This window comes from Ochotona princeps, chromosome 24 (assembly GCF_030435755.1).
Source record: "Ochotona princeps isolate mOchPri1 chromosome 24, mOchPri1.hap1, whole genome shotgun sequence".
Taxonomy (NCBI): Eukaryota; Metazoa; Chordata; class Mammalia; order Lagomorpha; family Ochotonidae; genus Ochotona; species Ochotona princeps.
The window spans coordinates 33,576,071-33,595,174 of NC_080855.1; the positions used below are offsets into that span (position 1 = coordinate 33,576,071).

Below are 19,104 nucleotides of genomic sequence, written 5' to 3' on the forward strand. Positions count from 1 at the left end.
CTGAGATTCCAAGCCAAGTCTGCTTCTCTCTCACACACAGACGTAGATCTTTCCCCCCTTCGTATTCCTTTAGGGGTGCAGTACCATGGCACAGATGGCATTGACCCAGGACACACACGCGGTCACTCAGTATTTGGCTTCTGTCTCCAACATTCTTGAAACAGGAAGCAGAACGGGATCTCACCACGTGTGACTGGAACACTAACAGTGTGTGGCTCTGGTTAACTTACTCAGCTTCTGGGTTTATTTTGCTCATGGTCTAAAGGGCCAGAGCTTCGCTGACCCGAAGTTGGGAGCCAGGAGCTCTTGCAGGCCTCCCATGTGCGTGCAGGCACCCAGGGACTTGCACCATCCTCGGCGGCTTTCCCAGGCCATAAGCAAGGAGCTGCATCGGATGTGGACAGGCTGGGACTAGAAGCGGCACCCACAAGGGGGAACCGGCACCACGGGCCAGGGCTTCAGCCTACTAGGCCAAGGCGCCGGCCCCTGGATCAATCTCTTTAACTCGAACGCTGGTAAAATCCTACATTCCGCAGGTGGTTCCCTTCTCTCAGCTTTCGGACGCTCTCCCATTCCGTGCCACTTCCGGAGGCCGGGTGACGCTCTCAAGCTTTTCCAAGCCGGAACCCAGAAGCAGGGCGTAAAGGGAAGTATCGGCTCGTCCGTGGCTCCTCTAGGCGGCCTCGAGGCACGGCGGGGTGACCACACCGTCCCGCCGCCCTGCTCAGCGGCCTCCTCCCCGCCCGGCAGAGCAAAGCCCCGGATGTGACGCGGCGTGCGTGACGTGCGTGCGCTCGCGGCGCTGGGGCGGGGCGTGAGCGGGAGGGCGGGTGTGAGGGCGGGGAGTGGACCGACTGAGTCAGGACCTACTTGGAACGACGCGGGGAGAGCGGGCGGCCTCGACGCCGGTGGAGCCGCGGACGGGGTGAGGCTCAGAGGGACGGGTGGGAGGTGGGCGCCGCTCGGAGCTCCGGGAGCGAGGGCGGGAGGAGAGGAAGGGCATCTTGCCGGGCCGAGGGGGCTGCGGGGTCACGGGTCCGCGCCTCGGTGTCTCCTGCCGCCTTGCGTCCCACACCCGGGCGCCGGGCAGCGCGGCCCTGCCGGCTCTAGGCCAGCGCCGGTTCCCTTATCTTGTTGGTCACTCACCGTTCTCCCCCAAGTTATGCACGGCCCGGCCGAACTCCGAGGGACGGGCACCCTCCCGGGCTGGCTGCCCTCTCATTCCGCCCTGTCCGAAGGGGACACCTGTAGTGGCGGCTGGCTCTTCGAGAAGGCGTCGAGAGTGGGAGACTGGCCCAAGGCAGGGGCACCGGGACCCCCGCGAGGGACAGACAAGAAGCGCCCGGGAGGGAGCAGCGAAGGCGGTGTCCTGGGTGGCGCGGGCATTTCAAGTCTGGAGTGCTAACTTCCTCCGGCGACGGAGGGTGAAGTTACGGGGCTGGGTGAGAAGTCCCGGCAGGAGAGCCGGTGCCCATCACGGAAGTTTTCCGTGGAGAGAGAGAGAGAGAGAGAGAGAGAGAGGAGGGCCAGGTCATCTACAGCTGGTGGTGTCTCAGCGCGGCTGACCAGTGTCTGCGGTTGGAAATTGTCACGGTGGGCGCGCCTGGAAGTTCGATGTGAAATTTTGCCAGGACGACTGGGGAGCAGGTTCAAGCCCACAAAGGCTGAAAAGGTTTTTTTTTTGGAGGGGGGAGGGGAAGGTCAAAAAATAGGGTTTTTTGTTGTTGTTGTTGTTAAATAAGAATAGTTCTACCAAGAAAGCTTACCAGAGATGCCAGAAGATTTGATTATGTTGTTAATCCTTGAAGGATAAACACGGTTTAACTCAGACTTGCTGGTCTTAGGGGGACGATTTGATGATTATTACTATTTTCTAGCTTCCCTTCCAAGCAGTCCTGTTTCTTTGGAGGAGTTAGCTGATCTGGGAGAGAGATGTGTGGTAAAGATAGTAATTATTAATACAGTATGGCGAGCGGTGTGTGTTACTCCACAGTGTTGAGAGAAGCTGTGACCTTCCAGATGGGTGTGGAGGGTGGAGGAAGTGAGTATTTTCTGAAGTATCTTGCAGTGTGAGTAACATTCAAGCTAACTAGGTGGGATGGGAATTTTGGAAGTAGGTGAGTCTATGGGGGAGGGAGGAAGAGCAGAGAAGAGGCCACTGACTCCAAGGAGGTGCTTGTGGAATTATTGTGTGGTGAAAATGGAGTTTTACCTGGCTCCTCCACATTGGCCTGCCCAGGGGCTGATGAGCAGTGTGCCTGATTAGTGCTTGATTTCGTCTGACTTGTATCTCGGTCTTCTGCTTACAATAAATGTTTGAATTATGTATTCATTTACTAACTTTGAGTTATGGGTGTCTCTTCAACTGAGTTGGAAATGTCTTTAAACAGGAATTCTGCCTTTTTTTCTGTCTTCATAAACTATAGTGGGAATTCACAAGCATTCATTAAGAATAATTAATTGATTTCTGTTGTTGGTCTTAGAACCGAGATCATGTTTCATTTACCTGTACCAGGTAAAGAACTTTGAGAATTGTTTATCCAGAAGAGTTAGAGGAAGAAACAGAGAGAGAGAGATCTTTGATCTGGTGGCTCAACTCCCTAAATGGCCACAATGTCCAGGGCTGGGTCAGTCTGAAGCCCCGTGCTCCCTGCAAGTCTCCCCAAGGGGCTGGGAATGGGGATAGCTGGAGGCTCAAACGATTGGATCATCCTCTGCTGCTTTTCCTGGCTCGGAGGCAAGGAAGCAAGGAGTTGGGTAGAAGTGGAGCAGTTGGAACTTGAACCCGTGTCCCTGTGGGATGCCAGCATTGCAGGTGGCGGCTTCAACGTGCTATACCACAACTTCAGCCCCGTGTCAGTCTTCAGTTAGAGTCAGAATTTCACACTTGGCTGTGTGAGTTTAATATCTGGCACGTGTGTTTTTATTGGTTGTGAAGCAAATGTCTTTCGTAGAGATGACCCACCTCTAAAATACAGGAGATACCTGTGTAACCTAACAGCACCTGAGACTCATGTTAGACATGCTGCCAAGTGACTATAGTTACTGCAATAAAACAGGAGTTTCACAGTGAAGACCAAATATTTTCAAAGTCATAAATTTTCCCCTCAATAAATCATGGTAGAGATACTGTATATGTTATTTCACATAGCTGAATTGCCACAATCTATATTGTTGATAAGTGTGGGAAACAACAGTTGACTTAACCCACTAAATAATTCATTTTTAAAAAAACATTTACTTGTTTTTATTGGAAAGAGATTTTCAGAGAGAAGGAGACAGAGAAATATCTTCCATCTGCTGATTCGCTCCCCAAATGGCTGTAACAGCAGAAGCTGAGCCAATCTGAAGCCAGAAACGAGGAGCCTCTTCAATGTGTCTGATGTGAGTGCAGGGTCCCAAGGCTCTGGACTGTCCTCGACTGCTTTCCCAGGCCACAAGCAGGGAGCTGGATGGGAAGTGGAGCAGCTGGGACATGAACCAACACCCATATGGGATCCTGGTACTTGGAGGTGGAGAATTAGCCTATTAAACCATCATGCTGGCTCTACTTAAATTCATTTGTTAGATGCTTAGATAAAGCTTTAGTGAAAGATAGTAACATTTTTTTAGATTTTATTTATTTATTTATTTTTTAAAGATTTATTCATTTTTATTACAGCCAGATATACAGAGAGGAGGAGAGACAGAGAGGAAGATCTTCCGTCCGATGATTCACTCCCCAAGTGAGCCGCAACGGGCCGGTGCGCGCCGATCCAGAGCCACGAACCTGGAACCTCTTCCGGGTCTCCCATGCGGGTGCAGTGTCCCAATGCATTGGGCCGTCCTCAACTGCTTTCCCAGGCCACAAGCAGGGAGCTGGATGGGAAGTGGAGCTGCCGGGATTAGAACCGGTGCCCATATGGGATCCCGGGGCTTTCAAGGCGAGGACTTTAAGCCGCTAGGCCACGCTGCCGGGCCCTAGATTTTATTTATTTAATTATTTTTACTGTTAAGTCAGATAAACAGAGAGGAGGTGAGACAGAGAGAAAGATCTTCCATCCGTTGATTCACTCCTCAAGTGGCTGCAATGGCTGGAGCTGCACTGATCCAAAATGTGTGCAGGGTCCCAAGGCTTTGGGCCGTCCTGGACTGCTTTCCCAGGCCCCAAGCAGGGAGCTGGATGGGAAGTGGGGCTGCCGGGGTTAGAACTAGTGCTCAAATGGGATCCCAGGGCATGCAAGGCAAGGACTTTAGCCACTGGGCTACCACGCTGGACCCAAAGGTAGTACTTTTATGGTGTTATTTTCAAGTTCCCTGTAGGATTCCTGGGTTTTGATGAAGCTGTCAGTAGAGTTGAAAGTGTAATTTTTATTGTAGGGTGGATCATTTTTACTTTTTTTTGGTGGCATAGCCAACTTGTCTGTGGTCCCTATGAGGACCAAAAGCCATGGTTGTGATCAATTAATTAGATAAAATTCAGAGTCAGAAGTTCAGAAGGATAAATGTGTGTTTGTGAGAGGGTGAGCTGTTAACAAACACACTGAGGTTCTTAAACTTTTTATTTTCCCAGCCACTGCAAGAAGATTGCTGAAATTCTGGAAGCAGGAGGTAGCAGGAATTTTGGGGCCTCTAGATACTGTGTTATCTCAAGGAGAGTGACAGCATTCTGTGTTAGAAGCAAAGAGATTGTACAGAAATTTATGGAAAAATTTTGAAGTTGGCCTGCTACATTTTACTTAAAATGCTGAATTGTAATTGCTTTTTATAATGATTTGGTTTGTGATTTAAAATTAAAATGGGCTTTTGTGGGATTTTTTTACATAGGAGTATGTTTATAACTTTTTATGTGGTCGAAAGTTAATATGTAATGGAATTGTTTTTGTTTTTTTAAGATTTGTTTATTTTTATTGGAAAGGCAAATATATAGTAGAGAAAGAGAAACAGAAATATCTTCCATCTTCTGGTTCAGTCCCCTGGTGGCCGCCCTGGCTCGAGCTGAGCTGATCCGACGTGAGGAGCCAGGAGCTTTTTGCAGGTCTCCTGATGGAGTCCATGCAGTAGGTGTGTATAACACGAAGGTATGAAGAGAACAGCTCCCTGACTGGCAGGGCCCGGGGAGCTACCAGCTGCTTAGCAGGGCTAAGTGGATTCATCTCTGACCACCTTGACGCAGTTTTCACTCCCCTTCGCATGGACTCTCAACCACCCCACTAAGAATTTTGTAATCTATTGAGGCATTGTCTGCCCCTGTGAGATGGCTTTTACAACCAATGTGAGATTAAGAGTTAATGTTACTGAGGATGTCCTGGTGAGTGGGCCTTTAACTACACACAGGAGTATAATTAAGTCTGTGCTGTTTACCCATTGCCAGAAAATCTGGCCCAGATATTTAGCATGCTTTCTGGGGAATGGCTTGATAAGAGGAACCCTAAAAGTTATCCTGTTACTGTGACCCTAAAGGTCATTCTGCTATGACAAAGAATATAGTTACTGTGACCCTAAAGGCCATACTGCTATGACGAAGAATATAGCTACTGTAACCCTGAAGCCTATCCTGCTAAGGCAAAAAAATATAGTTACTGTGGTCTTAAAGGTTAGCCTGTCCTTGCAATTCTTTAGAATATAGAAAATGTAGCTGTTTTAGTTGTTTTCATAAATTTTTAGCTAGAGGAAATACAGGGTGATTTCACTAACATCATAAAGATATATTTTTGATTATTGTTTGATCACTTATGAAGTTGTAGAGCCTGCAGTTGTAGAGGAATGTAATGTTTATAACTTTTTGTCTTAGATCTTCATGTTTTTTCTCTCTTGATGTATTTCTCCCATTTAGTGATAGATAAGTTGTAGAATAAGAATTGTATTAGGAGTGTATTACTGCATAAGATGTGTTGTCTACTGAAAAACTCTTGGTTGCAACGTTGGAATGGATAATGCCTTGTCTAATACTGAAACAATTTGTAGAATTGTCTTTGGAAACACTCACTCATCCATTGTAGAGTTGAAACTTAAATAGAGTAACTTAGCTCATTGCTAACTGCAATTCTTTCCGCCGTCGTTACCCTTGCTTTAACAAACTGTGTGAGCTTACAGACCTAATGGCCAACTAATGTCAATAACCCCGATCCCCATAGACCAAGGCCCCAGACCTTTTAACTCATACAAGATAGGGGTCTGGTTGACACAGGAGGCGCCTAGGTTATAGTCCAGACCTGAGGAGAGCAGATGAAGACTGACAAGCCAAGATAAGCAAGGAATATGGAATCCTTCCTCAATCATTTCTCAAGAAGTTGTAAATTGTGCCCCCCTGAAGCTATGTCAATATGCCCCTAAGAAAAAACTTTGTACTGCTTCTGTATAAATAAAGCGGACAGCTTTCTCGCTTTGTCCACTACGATCAAGGAATCTGGTGGTCCGTCTTCTTTCTTTCTCTCTTCACGCCTCATCCACGCACCCTTCCCGAGCTCCGAACCTCGGCCGGAGCTGGACTCCGGCAGTCTCCCATGTGGGTGCAGGTCCCAAGGCTTTGGAACATCTTCTGATGCTTTCCCAAGCCACAAGCAGGGAGCTGGATGGAAAGTGGAGCAGCCAGGACACAGACAGACACCCATGTGGGATTCAAGCGCTGGAAAAGGGAGGTTTAGCTCATTGAGCTATTGCGCTTGGCCCATAATGAAAGTGTTTTGTTGTTCACTGTTAGAATTTTCTAATTTTAGTCATAATATTAAAACATTTTCTTTCATTTAGAAAGCACTTTGGAGTATGTAAAGGGAAGCTTTAGAACTCAAATCTGTAAAATGCTTTATTGATGGGAGAAAATGTCTTCTTATTGCGCTACAGCTTTTTAAAGTGGAACGTATCATTTACTTATAGAACATCTTGTTCCATAAAGCATTCATATTGTTTTCTAAAGATGCAGTTACTACATAAGAGATGAGTGATTGTTGAACTCTACTCAGAGTTGGGCTGAAGTATTAGAGAACTGCAATTTTAATTTTGCTTTTTATTAGCAAATATTTGCCAGTTCTAGTATTCAGTAGAATTATAATTTTACTTAGGTGAATGGCTATAATAAGATCACTGATGTCAGTTTCTCCTTTGTATCCCCAAAGCCTGCTTGTATTGGACAAGTTCTCAACTGCATGCTTAAGTAAATAGCACTTGGATTTCAGAGTGCTGTGTTGTGTTGTAGTAAAATTCCTTTGCTTTGGTGTGTAGGTTGCTATTACATCAGAATATAATTCGGTAAAAAACAGTTCCAGCCACATGTGATCTAAGCCCTCAGATGTCTGGATTATCCGGGTGTGTAGGTGGACGGCACCCTCCTCAGACTTCCTTACATTTTTTTCCTTCTCAGTGGAGCTTCTGTAATGATTTTGCGGTGGGGTTGGAGTTTGTGCTTCCTCTTCCTTGAGTGCATTTATTTTCTGTTGTTGGTTAGTCACGGAGCTGTGTGCTTTAATAGGCCTGTATTGTTATGGAGGCATGGAAATCCAGAGTCCAACAAGGGCGCGTATTTGAATGAAAGCCACTCACATCCACAGATACAGGCTAAGAGAATGTCCTTAGACCTAAGCTTCATTTCTGGAAGTTGATTTTGGAATGCGTGCCCTAGCATTGATCTGTTCCACAGATAAGTGGTCTAGCGAGCTGTTAAATCTGTAATTTGCTCAAATCGAAGAAGTTACATTTTCAAGTTCCAATTCATTGAATGTTAGCATGGACCAGCCTCTGTGCTAATAGACCATCCATATTCATTGTTAATCAGCAAACAGTGGATGAAACTGTCCTTGCCTAAATATAGTTGTGTAATGTTGTAGATCCTTAATTGCATTTCCATATAGCCTTTAACTTTGTTTATTAAACATGTTCCTGAAAAATGAATTGGGCTACTGACCAAAGTTTTGAGTAGGATATTTTAAGAACAACACAAACAAAGTGGGAAAACAGAGGCGCTTGTTTAGACTAGCAAATGAGATGCTGGCGTGCTGTATTTTAGTTTCTGGGTTCAAATCAAGTTCAGGATCCTGATTCCGGCTTTTTGTTAATGCAGACTCTGGAAGAGGGCAGGTGATGTTGCAAGTACCTCCTTAATGGGCATTTGGGGACATTTGGGAACTCGGTGGGATCTCTCATGGTCGGTCTCTCCATTTCTGGAAAAAAAATGTAAAACAATGTAGGCTACTGAAATACAGTGTCTAAACACCTTGGTCTGTGTCTCAAGATAATATGTTTGGCTCTGACTTAGCCAGTTGGGTTATATCTTTATTACATATTTTTATGGGCCACATGTTTGAGGTTGCAGTGATAAGTATGCTGATTCTTATTTGCCTAGGGTTTCAGATATATAGTCTTGAATGGACACGTGCATCTTAGCATCGTTTATGAAAATAATCAGATGGTAAAGTGCCTTCATACCCATAAGGTAACTGTTGATATCGTAAAGTCTTGCTGTGATGTTACCTGCTCCAGCAAGTAGACTGTCTTACGGCAGAGACTGGAAATCTAGTGTTGAAATCCTTTGAATATAAGCTGTATTAAGTAGATACCATTCGATTCCAAAAGCCTACCTTTGTTCTTAGGTGTATTTGGGAACAAATTACAAGGGATTTTTGTTGTTGTTGTTATCTATAAGATCATTTGCAGGGTGTAAGCTGTAGAAAAATTTTACCTTTTTGGTAATTTAGTCTAGTAACTGAACAAAATTTAAAAAATTATATGTACATACATATATGTATTTATGAAGCAGTGTTTATTTTTTTTAAAGATTTATTTTTATTGGAAGGTCAGAGCTACAGAGAAGGAGACAGAGGGGTAGCTCTTCCATCCACTGATTCACTCCCCAAATGGCCACAAGAACCAATCAGATCCAAAGCCAGGAGCCAGGAGCTTCTTCCAGGTCTCGTTCATAGATGCAGGGTCCCAAAGTCTTGGGCTGTCCTTGACTGCTTTCCCAGGCCACAGACAGAAAGCTGGATGGGAAGTGGAGCTGCTGGGATAGGAACCAGCATATGTATGCGATCCTGGCTCTTGCAGGGGGAGGATTAGCCAACTGAGCTATTGCGCTGGGCCCAAACATTATTTTCTGTATGAGTGTGTATACACTATACATGTAAAATGTTGCTTTGAAGTAAACTGAGGTCCTTTAGAAGTTGAAGTTCTTGATTCTGACAGAATTGATTCCCATCCAGTTCTAGTCCCAAACGTAGCCTATAATTGTTTTAATGATGATCCTATCATTTGTGGTCAGTGGAACATAGATTGTTTTAAAAAAATAATATTTTCTGTGATGGTTGCCATTCAATAACTTGCTCTCCAAATGCAGGTAACGATCTGCCCAGGTGGAAGCTGTCTTGAGAACTCAGTCCAGGTGTTTTATGGACATGGGCAGCAAGGAGCCATCATCTGCTAACGCCCGGGGTGCACATTAGCAGAATGCTGAAATAGGAACCAGAGCTGAGCGGGGGAAGCCCTGGCATTGTGGCAGAGCTGGTAAAGCTGTGACCTGGTGTCTTATCACGTAGGTTCTGGTTCACATCCCAGCTGCTCCAACTTTGACCTGGCTTCTTGCTCATAGCCTGGAAAAAGCAATAGAAAGTGACCCAAGGGTTTGGGCGCATCCCGTGCTTGTGGGAGACCCAGATGAAGCTCCTGGTTTTGTTCCTGGTTTTCAGCCCTTGCCAGGGCAGCTCCATTCCTGCCTCCTGCCACTTAGATAATCAAATGTGTGGAAACTCTGCACTGCATGGTTCTCAATCTTACTGCAGGACAGGAGCTTAAAAACTCCTGACTTGGGCTGCTGCAGCGTACTGGGAGCTGCTGCAGGCACCTCTTCCACCCACTCTGTACCTTAGGCTTTCAGATAAACAAGTAAGACTTTTACAAGAAAAGAAAAACGAAGCAGAGATGAGAATTAAACCTAGACACTCCAATATGGAATTCTGTACCCCAACCAGCATCTTGAACTAGGCCAAACACCTGCTCTGAGCACAGTGTTTAATTTCTTCTTCAGTAAGCGGTTTGCTGTATTTGGAGATTTTCAGTGCCAGAAAATACTTTCTAAAGTGTTTTTTTTTTTCTTTTTCCTGTGAGTTTAATAACAGGAAATCTAGATTTAAAACAAAAGATTTATTTTATTCTTATCGGAAAGTCAGATATATAGAGGGGAAGATCTTCCGTCCATTGATTCACTCCCCAAGTAGCCACAGCTGTTGGAACTGCGCCGATCAGGAGCCAGGAATCAGGAGTCTCTTCTCGGTCTCCCACATGGGTGCAAGATCCCTAGGCTTTGGGCCATCCTCGACTGCTTTCGCAGGCCACAATCAGGATGGAAAGTGGGCCTGCCAGGATATGAACCAGCATCCATAAGGGATCCTGCTGTGTGCAGTTCGAGGACTTTAGCACTAGGCTACCGCACCAGGCCCAGGAAATCTAGGTTTTATGATCAGGAGTTTTAGTGACTTTGCAAATCTCACAGACTGAGTCTAGATTTTTATTAATGTATGTATTATCAAGAACAGTATTTGCTTTTGTGATCTTAAAAATTGAATTTATGAGTATTTCAGAACAATAACATTTGTGTCTATATGTGTGAACTTAACAGTAGGTCAAAGAAGTTTATCATTTTATGCTCCAAGGTATCTGATATTTGTGGATCTGTCCTCCTCTCAGCTGCTGCGAGTTTTCTGAGCGCAATTGGTCATGGCCAGTTGCAGTGTTGTTTTTTTCAGAGATGGCAGCTGGCTAGGCAGGTAGGTGCCCGTCCCTTAGTACTGTTAGGGACAGAACTGAAGGTTGAGATTGTGTCGCCAGTTTGATAAGGGCTTGTTTCCTTGTAGTTTGTCCTTACTTGTGGCACATAACCATGTGAGAACGTGTAGCATACAACCACGTGAGATCACGGTGGGCCCGTCACCTGGGGGCGGTGGGCCCGTCACCTGGGGTCGAGGAGGTTGCTGAGCATTTCACTTTGGACCTGCGGGGACGCAGGGCTTTGCTTGGACACCCTCTGTGTGGAGCTGCAGGATTTGTTAAGCATTTTCAGGGGAAACCAGCTTCGCGTGCTAGGCCAGGCTTTTGACTTACCCTTTAGTGTATTCTTGAGTTCGTAACACTCTCATGGCTCCGCTGCCTCAGCAAAGCCTGGATTCCAAGCCTTTTGCCCTAGAATCAGCAAATGTACTTGGGAAAAAGCCTCCACAGAATGATATCTCACTTTCCTACAGTTTGTTTAGGTGCTTGGGCAGCTTTCTGATGCCTTTAAACCTTTAGTAGTACAATGTACCTGGTTTTCCAAGTGCCCAGCAGGAGTGTTGGTCTGCCCTGGCAACTCTCAGCAGATTGAGAAAAGGGAGTCTCCCATTAGAGCTCAAGTCATGAGGAGTCGTACTTACCGGTGCTTGCTTTTTGGCAGTGGGTCCCAGCAGCATCACCTAGGAACTTGTTGACTTCAGATTCCCAGGCCCTGCCCGGGACACCGTGAATTTGAAACTCTGAGGTGAGGCATCAAGTGGCAGTGATGCATGCTGAAGTTTGAAAACCACTGCTTCGTAAATTATTTGCTTTGCTATTTAATTTTTAAAATTATTATTATTATTATTATTATTTGCTATTTAATTTTTCATCCCTGCCTTCCCTGGGCTCTAGAGGGTGAATAAAGAACAGGAGTAAAAGAGCGGTGTCTGTGGGCATTTTGTTAGTCTTGTGGATATATCATTTTATACACTTAGAAAACGCCTGTGGAGTACCCACTCTGTTTCTGACTCTGTGCTTAAGTGGACTGAATGTGTATGTAGCAAGTGATTTTAACAGACAAATATTATAATAGCTGTATTTATAGAATGCTGAGGGAACAACCAAAGAGAGGATTAATTTGTCCACAGGGAATGTGGAATCAGATGTTCTTTAATGCTCTTTGAAGACAGACAAACATAAATATTCCTGTGTGCTCATAAATAGAATGGGCCTTTGTTAATTTCTTTTTTTTTTTTATTTGTTAATTTCTTATCTGAGGGAGTTTGCTTTTAAGGATCAAAGGGCGTACTTCTATGCCAGGACAAAAGGCACAAAGCAGGACTGTTACTTGCTAGCTATGCTGTTTGGCAGAAACTAGTGACTTGTGGAAAAATGTTCAATTATTTATAGAGTTTACAATTGCTCCTGGATGTTTATGTTTTCCTAGGGTGCTGTAAAAAAGACAAACTAGGTGACTTGAAACAAGTCCTCAGCAGGAACACGTCTCGTGCAACGGCTGTGGACATTTGCTGGCAGTCCTTGGAGTCCTTGGCGTGCTGTGTCACACCCAGCTCTGCCTTAACAGACACCGAGCTGCCCTCTCGCCTGTGTTTGTCTTCTGCCTTCTTATAAGGATACCAGTTATCAGATTTAGGGCCCCCCTTGACCCAGTAATGACCTTGTCTTAATTACATCTGCAAAGAGTATTTCTAAGTAAGCTCTCCTCCCAGGTAAGAGGGTTAGGACTTCATTCTATCATTTTGGGGAGATACAATTCAACTGCTGGAAGATGGGATTTTTTTTAGCTTTTGAAAGTTTGTTAAATTTTCCATTACTTTCATCTGTAACAATTAAGGAAAGTTCATTTTTTTAAAACTGAGGGTTAACAGAGTGACTTATCTCATTTTGGGGGATACAATTAATATTCAAAAAACGAAAAACCTTTAATAAAACATGTCATGTATTGCACTTTATTGTGAAGTGGAATGATTTTTACCAAACATGTTGGCCACTTGGAGAACTGGCTGCCTCCTTGGAAGAGACAAAAGGGTAGACAGAAGGCCAGAAGGCGTTCACCTAGGGAATAGCGTGCTGAGATTAGAGTCGGGGTTTTGCATGACAGAAGAGGTTGTGTTTTAGGACAATAGAGGATTGTTGTCTAGAGCTCCCTCCTTGAGCATGCTTGCTGGCCCGGCTCTACTCAGGCCAGCAACAAGCTGTGCTTTATGGTTTCTGGGTTGATTATCGGCAGGAATTATTAGGGCAGCTAGTGTGTAGTAACTTTGTTGTGTTACTATTGAAACTCTTACATTGATTCGCTGTGACATCCATATTCCTGTTAAAATTAGTGATATAAGTTAGTGACATTTGCATATAGCTTTGAAATCTCTGGCTAAAATTATGATGTTTTTATAACTAAATGGAAGATAAAAGATACAAATTACTAATGTAGAAATGAGCAAAAAAATGAAATATTAATTTATTTAAAGAAAACATACTATCCCCAAAAAACATTAATAAAGATGTTTAACACCTTTGGGAAAATACACATGAAAACAAATCATTGTTTTTTGTCAGATTGACATAGCTTATGAGGTGGTGGGAAAGATTTGTTACTTACAAATGCAATAAAATATCTAATTGTACCTATTATTTGGCTTCCTATTTTGGTTATAGGTGGGGCATTTTTAAACTAGGTAGGGTGTTCAGTTTTTGTGCTGAACTTTTGTTTCCTGAATTTTCCATCTATTCATAAGCTAACTCCTATCTTGATAAGTTTCATAAATATTTAATTGTAAGTCTTTTTTTCCCTGTTTGTCTTTTTTGCATAAGTTTTTTTTAAAGGTAAATTGACAATAAAGTAAACATGTAATCAGATCTGTTCCCTTAAGCTCCAGTTTCTGAACGTTTTTTTTAGTTAGTCATCATCTTCATTAGAGTCCATTACATCTCTTCTGTTGAATTTGTTTGCTTTCTGCTTGTTGGCTTACTTTTTCAAGAGTTTCCATTAAGCCTTGTTCTGATACCTGATTGTGTAGTTGTTTATATCTTGCCCTCTGTGTAAGTAGCAAATTTTCTACTGCTTTAGACTTTTCAGGCTTTTCAGGTGCTAAGTTAGTTAACCTGGCCAGGCTGACTGATCCAGAACTTGGACTGAGACACTGTTTCTCATTTCTGCTTGTTGGGCCACATTGCCAGGATCCCCAGCCTCTGCTTTCTCAGTGCCTGTAGCTGCTCATGCACCATGGCCCTGGGGGCTGAGCGCCGAGCAGCCGCCAGATGCTTTTTGCCACTCAGTCTGAGGAGAGCTTTTTGCTGAGGGGCTGCCCAGCCTGCTCTCTCTGTCTTTGAAAAAGCAACTCTTTGGGGTGACATTGTATCGCATTGGGTAGTGGGTACAGCCTAGAGAGGCACAGGTTTGAGTCCTGGCTGCTCCCTGCTAACAGCCTGGGAAAAGCAGAGGCAGATGGTCCAGGTGTTTGGGTCCTTGTCACTCACATGGAAGACCTTGATGAAACTCCTGGCTTCAGCTTGCTGCAGCCCTGGCTGCTGTGGCCATCTAGTGCGTAAACCAGCACATGGCAACTCTGTCTTTCCCTGTCTCTAATTCCAACTTTCAAATAAATTCCTTGTGGGGCCTTTTATTTAAAGTCATACAGTAAAATTGATTTTGTAGTGAGTATATAGACATTAGTTTTTATTTTTTTTAAAGATTTATTTATTTTATTACAAAGTCAGAGATACACAGAGGAGAGACAGAGAGGAAGATCTTCCATCCGATGATTCACTCCCCAAGTGAGCACAATGGCCAGTGCTGCGCTGATCCGAAGCCAAGAACCAGGAGCCTCTTCCGGGTCTCCCACATGGGTGCAGGGTCCCAAAGCATTGGGCCGTCCTCGACTGCTTTCCCAGGCCACAAGCAGGGAGCTGGATGGGAAGCAGGGCTGCCGGGATTAGAGCCGGCACCCATATGGGATCCCCGGGGCGTTCAAGGCAAGGACTTTAGCCGCTAGGCCACGCTGCCGGGCCCTATATTTAATTTTTTAAAAGACTTATTTATTTGAAAGGCAGAGTGACCTAGCGAGAGACAGAAAGAGATCTTCCATCTACCGATTCACTCCCCAAATGGCTGAAATGGTTTTGAGTCTAGCGGTGTAGTTGGGGAGTCCTCCAAGAAACATCACCTGGGGTGATTTCAGACTTGATTCTTGTGTGTGCCATGCAGTACAGGGTCAGGTGCGATCGGTAACCTTCACCAGCCATCACACATTCTCTCTCTCTTTCTCTCTCTCTCTCTCTCTTTTTCTGTCTCTCTCTCACACACACACGCCTGGTCACTTCTGCCCCTGCCCTGTATCTCACACAAATTGATGGGTGCTGTGGCCCAATCCAACCAGTCTATTACAGACCTAGTCTTCACAAATACTAGCAGGTGCTGCAGCCTCGTCAGGGCAACACTTAATAGCCCCCACCAGTCACCCCCAGCCCCAGTTTTTGTACGTACCAACCTCAGCTGCAGCTTAGCTTAGCACGGACCATATCCCATCCAGCTCTTTTGCATACCCATGGATGCTGTGGCCTAGCCGAGCCTGACCTGCCCTGGATCTGGTCCTCATGTATGCCCACAGGTGTCCCCACTTTGTCCAACCTGACCTGTCCCTAGCCATTGTTCTTGTGCTCACCAGTGATAGGTGCAGCCTAACAGGGAAGGGCCCACAGTTCCCCTGATAGGCATGTTCTCGGCCCTGGATATTGCACGTGCCAGGGGGTACAGTGGTCCAGCCTGACATGACTCACACAGTCCTGGCACTTGCTGCTGCCTACTTCAACTGGCCTACCCCCAAACTGGCCTGCCCTCAGTTCCAGCTCTCATCAGCAAAGGAGTCCCTGATATTCCCCTACCACTTCCAGCTCTTGGTCTTACATGTTCCTACAGGTGCCACCCAGCCTGAGATGGCTCCCTCCCAGTTTTGGCATTTGCCAGCAGGTGCTGCAACCTAGCCTGGCCTGGCTCAACCTCAGTCCTTGTATGGACTTGTGGGTGTTGTCTTCGACACAACCTTGTTGTCCCCCCTGTGCTGACTCCTTCTCATGCACTCACCTATGGAAATTGTGCCTTGCAGGGAGTTCCCTAAGTTCCTTTGCCAGGCCCACTCTCAGGCCCAGATCCTTTGTGTCCTGGCAGGTGCTGCTGCCCAGACTGACATGGCCGGCCTTCGCTCCTGACATTCACCCAGTGGTGTCATGGCCTAGTCCAGCTGGTCCGCATCCATTCCAGCTTTCAGTGATGGTGCTGTATCCTAGCCCAGCCTGGTCCATCCCCAAACCTGGCTCTCTTGTGACTCGATGGGTGCTGTGGCCTAACCTGGCCTGTCCCATACCCATTCTGGCTCTTGTGAGCACCAGCAGGCCCACATGCATGCTGACGAGTGCTGCAGCCAGTCGACAGCTCAGGCTCTTGTGCTCCCCAGAGGGAGCTGAAGACTAGTAGGGAAGTTCCCCAGGTTCCTAAGATGTCAAAAATGCCCGCAGGGGCAGCAGCCTGGACCCACCCAGTCTCCTTCCAGGCCCAGCCCCCATGAGTGTCAGGTGAGTTCCTGTCAGACGAGTTTCCTGGGCTAGCCCAGCTTGGCCCATTGCCCCTGCAGTTTTCCCATAAGCTGGTAGCTGCTACAAGCCCACAGAGACAAGCCCATAAGTCCCCTAGAGAATCTACCCCAAGATCCAGTTCTTTTACATTCTGTTAGGTGCTTTGGCCCAGCTTGACGTGACCCACCCCCAGCTCTGACACTCATGGGTGGGTACTGCAGTCTAGCCCAGCCAGACATGCCCTGCCAGCCTCAGCTTCTGTGAGCACCAATGGGTAGCAAGTGATGCTGTTTAGCCCAGCCCAGGTCTCCCATGTGGGTGGGTGTCTTGGCTTGACCCAGACATACCCTCTAGTTTCCCTTTTAGAGGACCACTCTATCAGCTCCCTTGCCTGTCTGCAAGTGCAGTGGCCTGGTCCACGGAAGACCCTAGAAATCATAGGTTCCCAGTCAAACTTGCCTTCAACTGTTCCCAATCTAGTAAGTCCCCAAACTTCTTCCTTGGGGCAGTCGGAGGCCCCCATCTGTGACCTGGATGGGGTGGAGTTCCTTCACTAGTAAGAAACGAACGAACGAACGAAGGAAAGAAAGAAAGAAAGAGGGAGGGAGGGAGGGAGGAAGGAAGGAAGGAAGGAAGGAAGGAAGGAAGGAGGGAGGGAGGGAGCAATTATGTTGCCTGTAAACACAGATTTGGCATTAACCCGGGCCAGAATAGCCTCCTGCTGTTGGCTGCCTTTCTCTCAGCAGTGTTAACACTTGCCTAGGTACAAGGCAACCTAGTCAATTGCTACAGCCGGGGATGAATTAACATTTATGCAGAGAATTTTACGTAAACATTAGTTTTTATTTCCCTAGAGAAAACACCCAGAAGTGGGATTTCTTCTTTTTCTTCCTTTTTTTAAGAAGTAGTATTTCCGAGTCATGTGAAAAGTCTGTTTAACTTCCTAAGAAGCTGTCGCTTTTCCATAGTGTCTGTACTACTTTGCGTTGCATTGAGAGTTCTAGCTGTTCTGCCACTACTTGGTGTCATCGTTTTGTTCAGCCATCCTAAAGGGTGTGAATGATATTTTATAGTGTTTTTCACTTGTGCTTCTTTAATGATTAGTGATTTAAAACTAGCTTTCGTGTGCTTATTTGCCACGTATGTTGTCAAAAACCATGAAGGATCTGAGATTTTACTCTGCTTACAAGCAGCAGGTTTTCTTGTCAGTTTCTTGGATGGTGAAAGAAGATTCCTGAAGTGGAGACAGAGAACTTCATTGTTCACAAAGACTAACTTTGAACTCCGTAGGGGCAGTGTCATAGCTGAGGAGCTCAAGCTTCTGGAACCTGAGTCTTGTAATGGATGCTAGGTCGAGCTGCCTGCAGAGGGGAACACTGTCTTTACTGAGCTAGACAGTAAACTGGACCCTCCCCTGGAAGGGGATGCCATTTTTGTCGTGTAGGGATGCTTAATATGCAAACACAATTGAAATTGGTAGTGTCGTCTTCTCTTACTGAAATGTGACACTAACGTGTGCATCTTTTTGTGTGTGTGCGTGGTGTGAATGTGTTTGAAAGGCAGTGGCAGAGCTTTCTAATCTCTGGATAACTCTTCTGTATACCTGCAACAGCCACAGGGGTGGACCAGTCTGAAGCCAAGAACTGAGCGCTTCATCTCGATCTTCCCTGTGGATAGAAGGAACCCATACACTTGGGCCATCACCTGTGGCCTCCCAGCCCATTGGTAGAAATGTAGATGAGAAGCAAAGGCAGGAGTCGGCCCTAAGCATCCCACACTGGTTTGTGCATCCTAAGCTGCACTTTCAGTATGTGCAACTATCATGGTAATGTCTGTTTGAGTCTTCTGCTCATTTTTTAGTTGAGTGTAGTTGAGTCAGTCTTTGGTTCTGAAGAGCATCAGCTGCATGCGTGCACAGCCTAGTGCTAAGCCCAGAAATACTCTCTTGAGCCCTTCACAAAGATTTCAGCTGTGAAGAGAGACCACTTTTCTTTCCTGTTTTCAGAACATGGACTTAAGTCCTGACTGTGCCATGCATTTCCATGACTGTCCACATTCAGCCAACTGTGGAGAACAATAGTTTCGCTTCCTCTTAGTTTAGCTCATACATTCTTATTCCAGCCATGACTGCACGCCCATTGCACATACTACTTGGGCTCTAGTTCAGAGAAGAGGAAAAAACAATAAAATGGAAAGATGTCTATTTTGGGGTTAAGGATTTAACCACAACCAAAAGAGCTGTTGCTGTGCGCTTATACCCATTTATGTGTTGGCCTAGTGATAACAGAGCATCTGATAATACTTAAATTTCTCCTTCCCAGTTGGTGGCGAATGGGCAGGCAGAAAGGTGGTGGTCGTGCACGATGAGAGCATGAATATTTTGGGCAGTTTCCTCAAAAATAAATTGAAATACTTGGCCTTCCTTCAAAAGCAGATAAACACCATTCGTTCCCAAGATCCTTGCCTCTTCTGGTCCCCCAGTCACATGTTAGACTTTGTAAGGTGTGTTGCCCTCCAACACAGCTGCCCTGGACTACCTTAGGTAGGGCTCCTGCAGCTCTCAGGGGTGTGTATCTCATGCCTGGGAGAAAATTTGTCGACCTGGGGTACTTGGCTCAGGAGGTTGTTTGGTAGTGCTCCATGGTGACAGCTGAACTGGGGACAAAGAGGAAGAAGTCCAAGATCTGTTACCAGAAGAAAGGGTAACACATGAGACTATGGAAACAGGTTGAAAAGAACAGGAGGAAGGAAATTTACAAGTTCACAAGAGCCCTCAAAACCCATACACTACTGATCTAA

General features: G+C 45.7%; 1 protein-coding gene across 5 annotated transcripts in view; it reads left to right on the forward strand.

Annotated features, from left to right (window-relative positions):
* Positions 1-789: 789 nt before the first annotated feature.
* The window catches only part of RABGEF1 (RAB guanine nucleotide exchange factor 1), a 75,231-nt gene continuing 56,916 nt past the window's right edge, over positions 790-19,104 (forward strand). For 2 of the 5 annotated variants that reach the window (XM_058681223.1, XM_058681226.1), the window contains exon 1: positions 790-925. The gene's annotated coding sequence lies outside the window, so the exon portion shown is untranslated. Of the gene's footprint in view, positions 952-19,104 lie in introns of all 5 variants that reach the window. The other 3 variants (XM_058681224.1, XM_058681228.1, XM_058681225.1) reach the window with 2 other exon arrangements.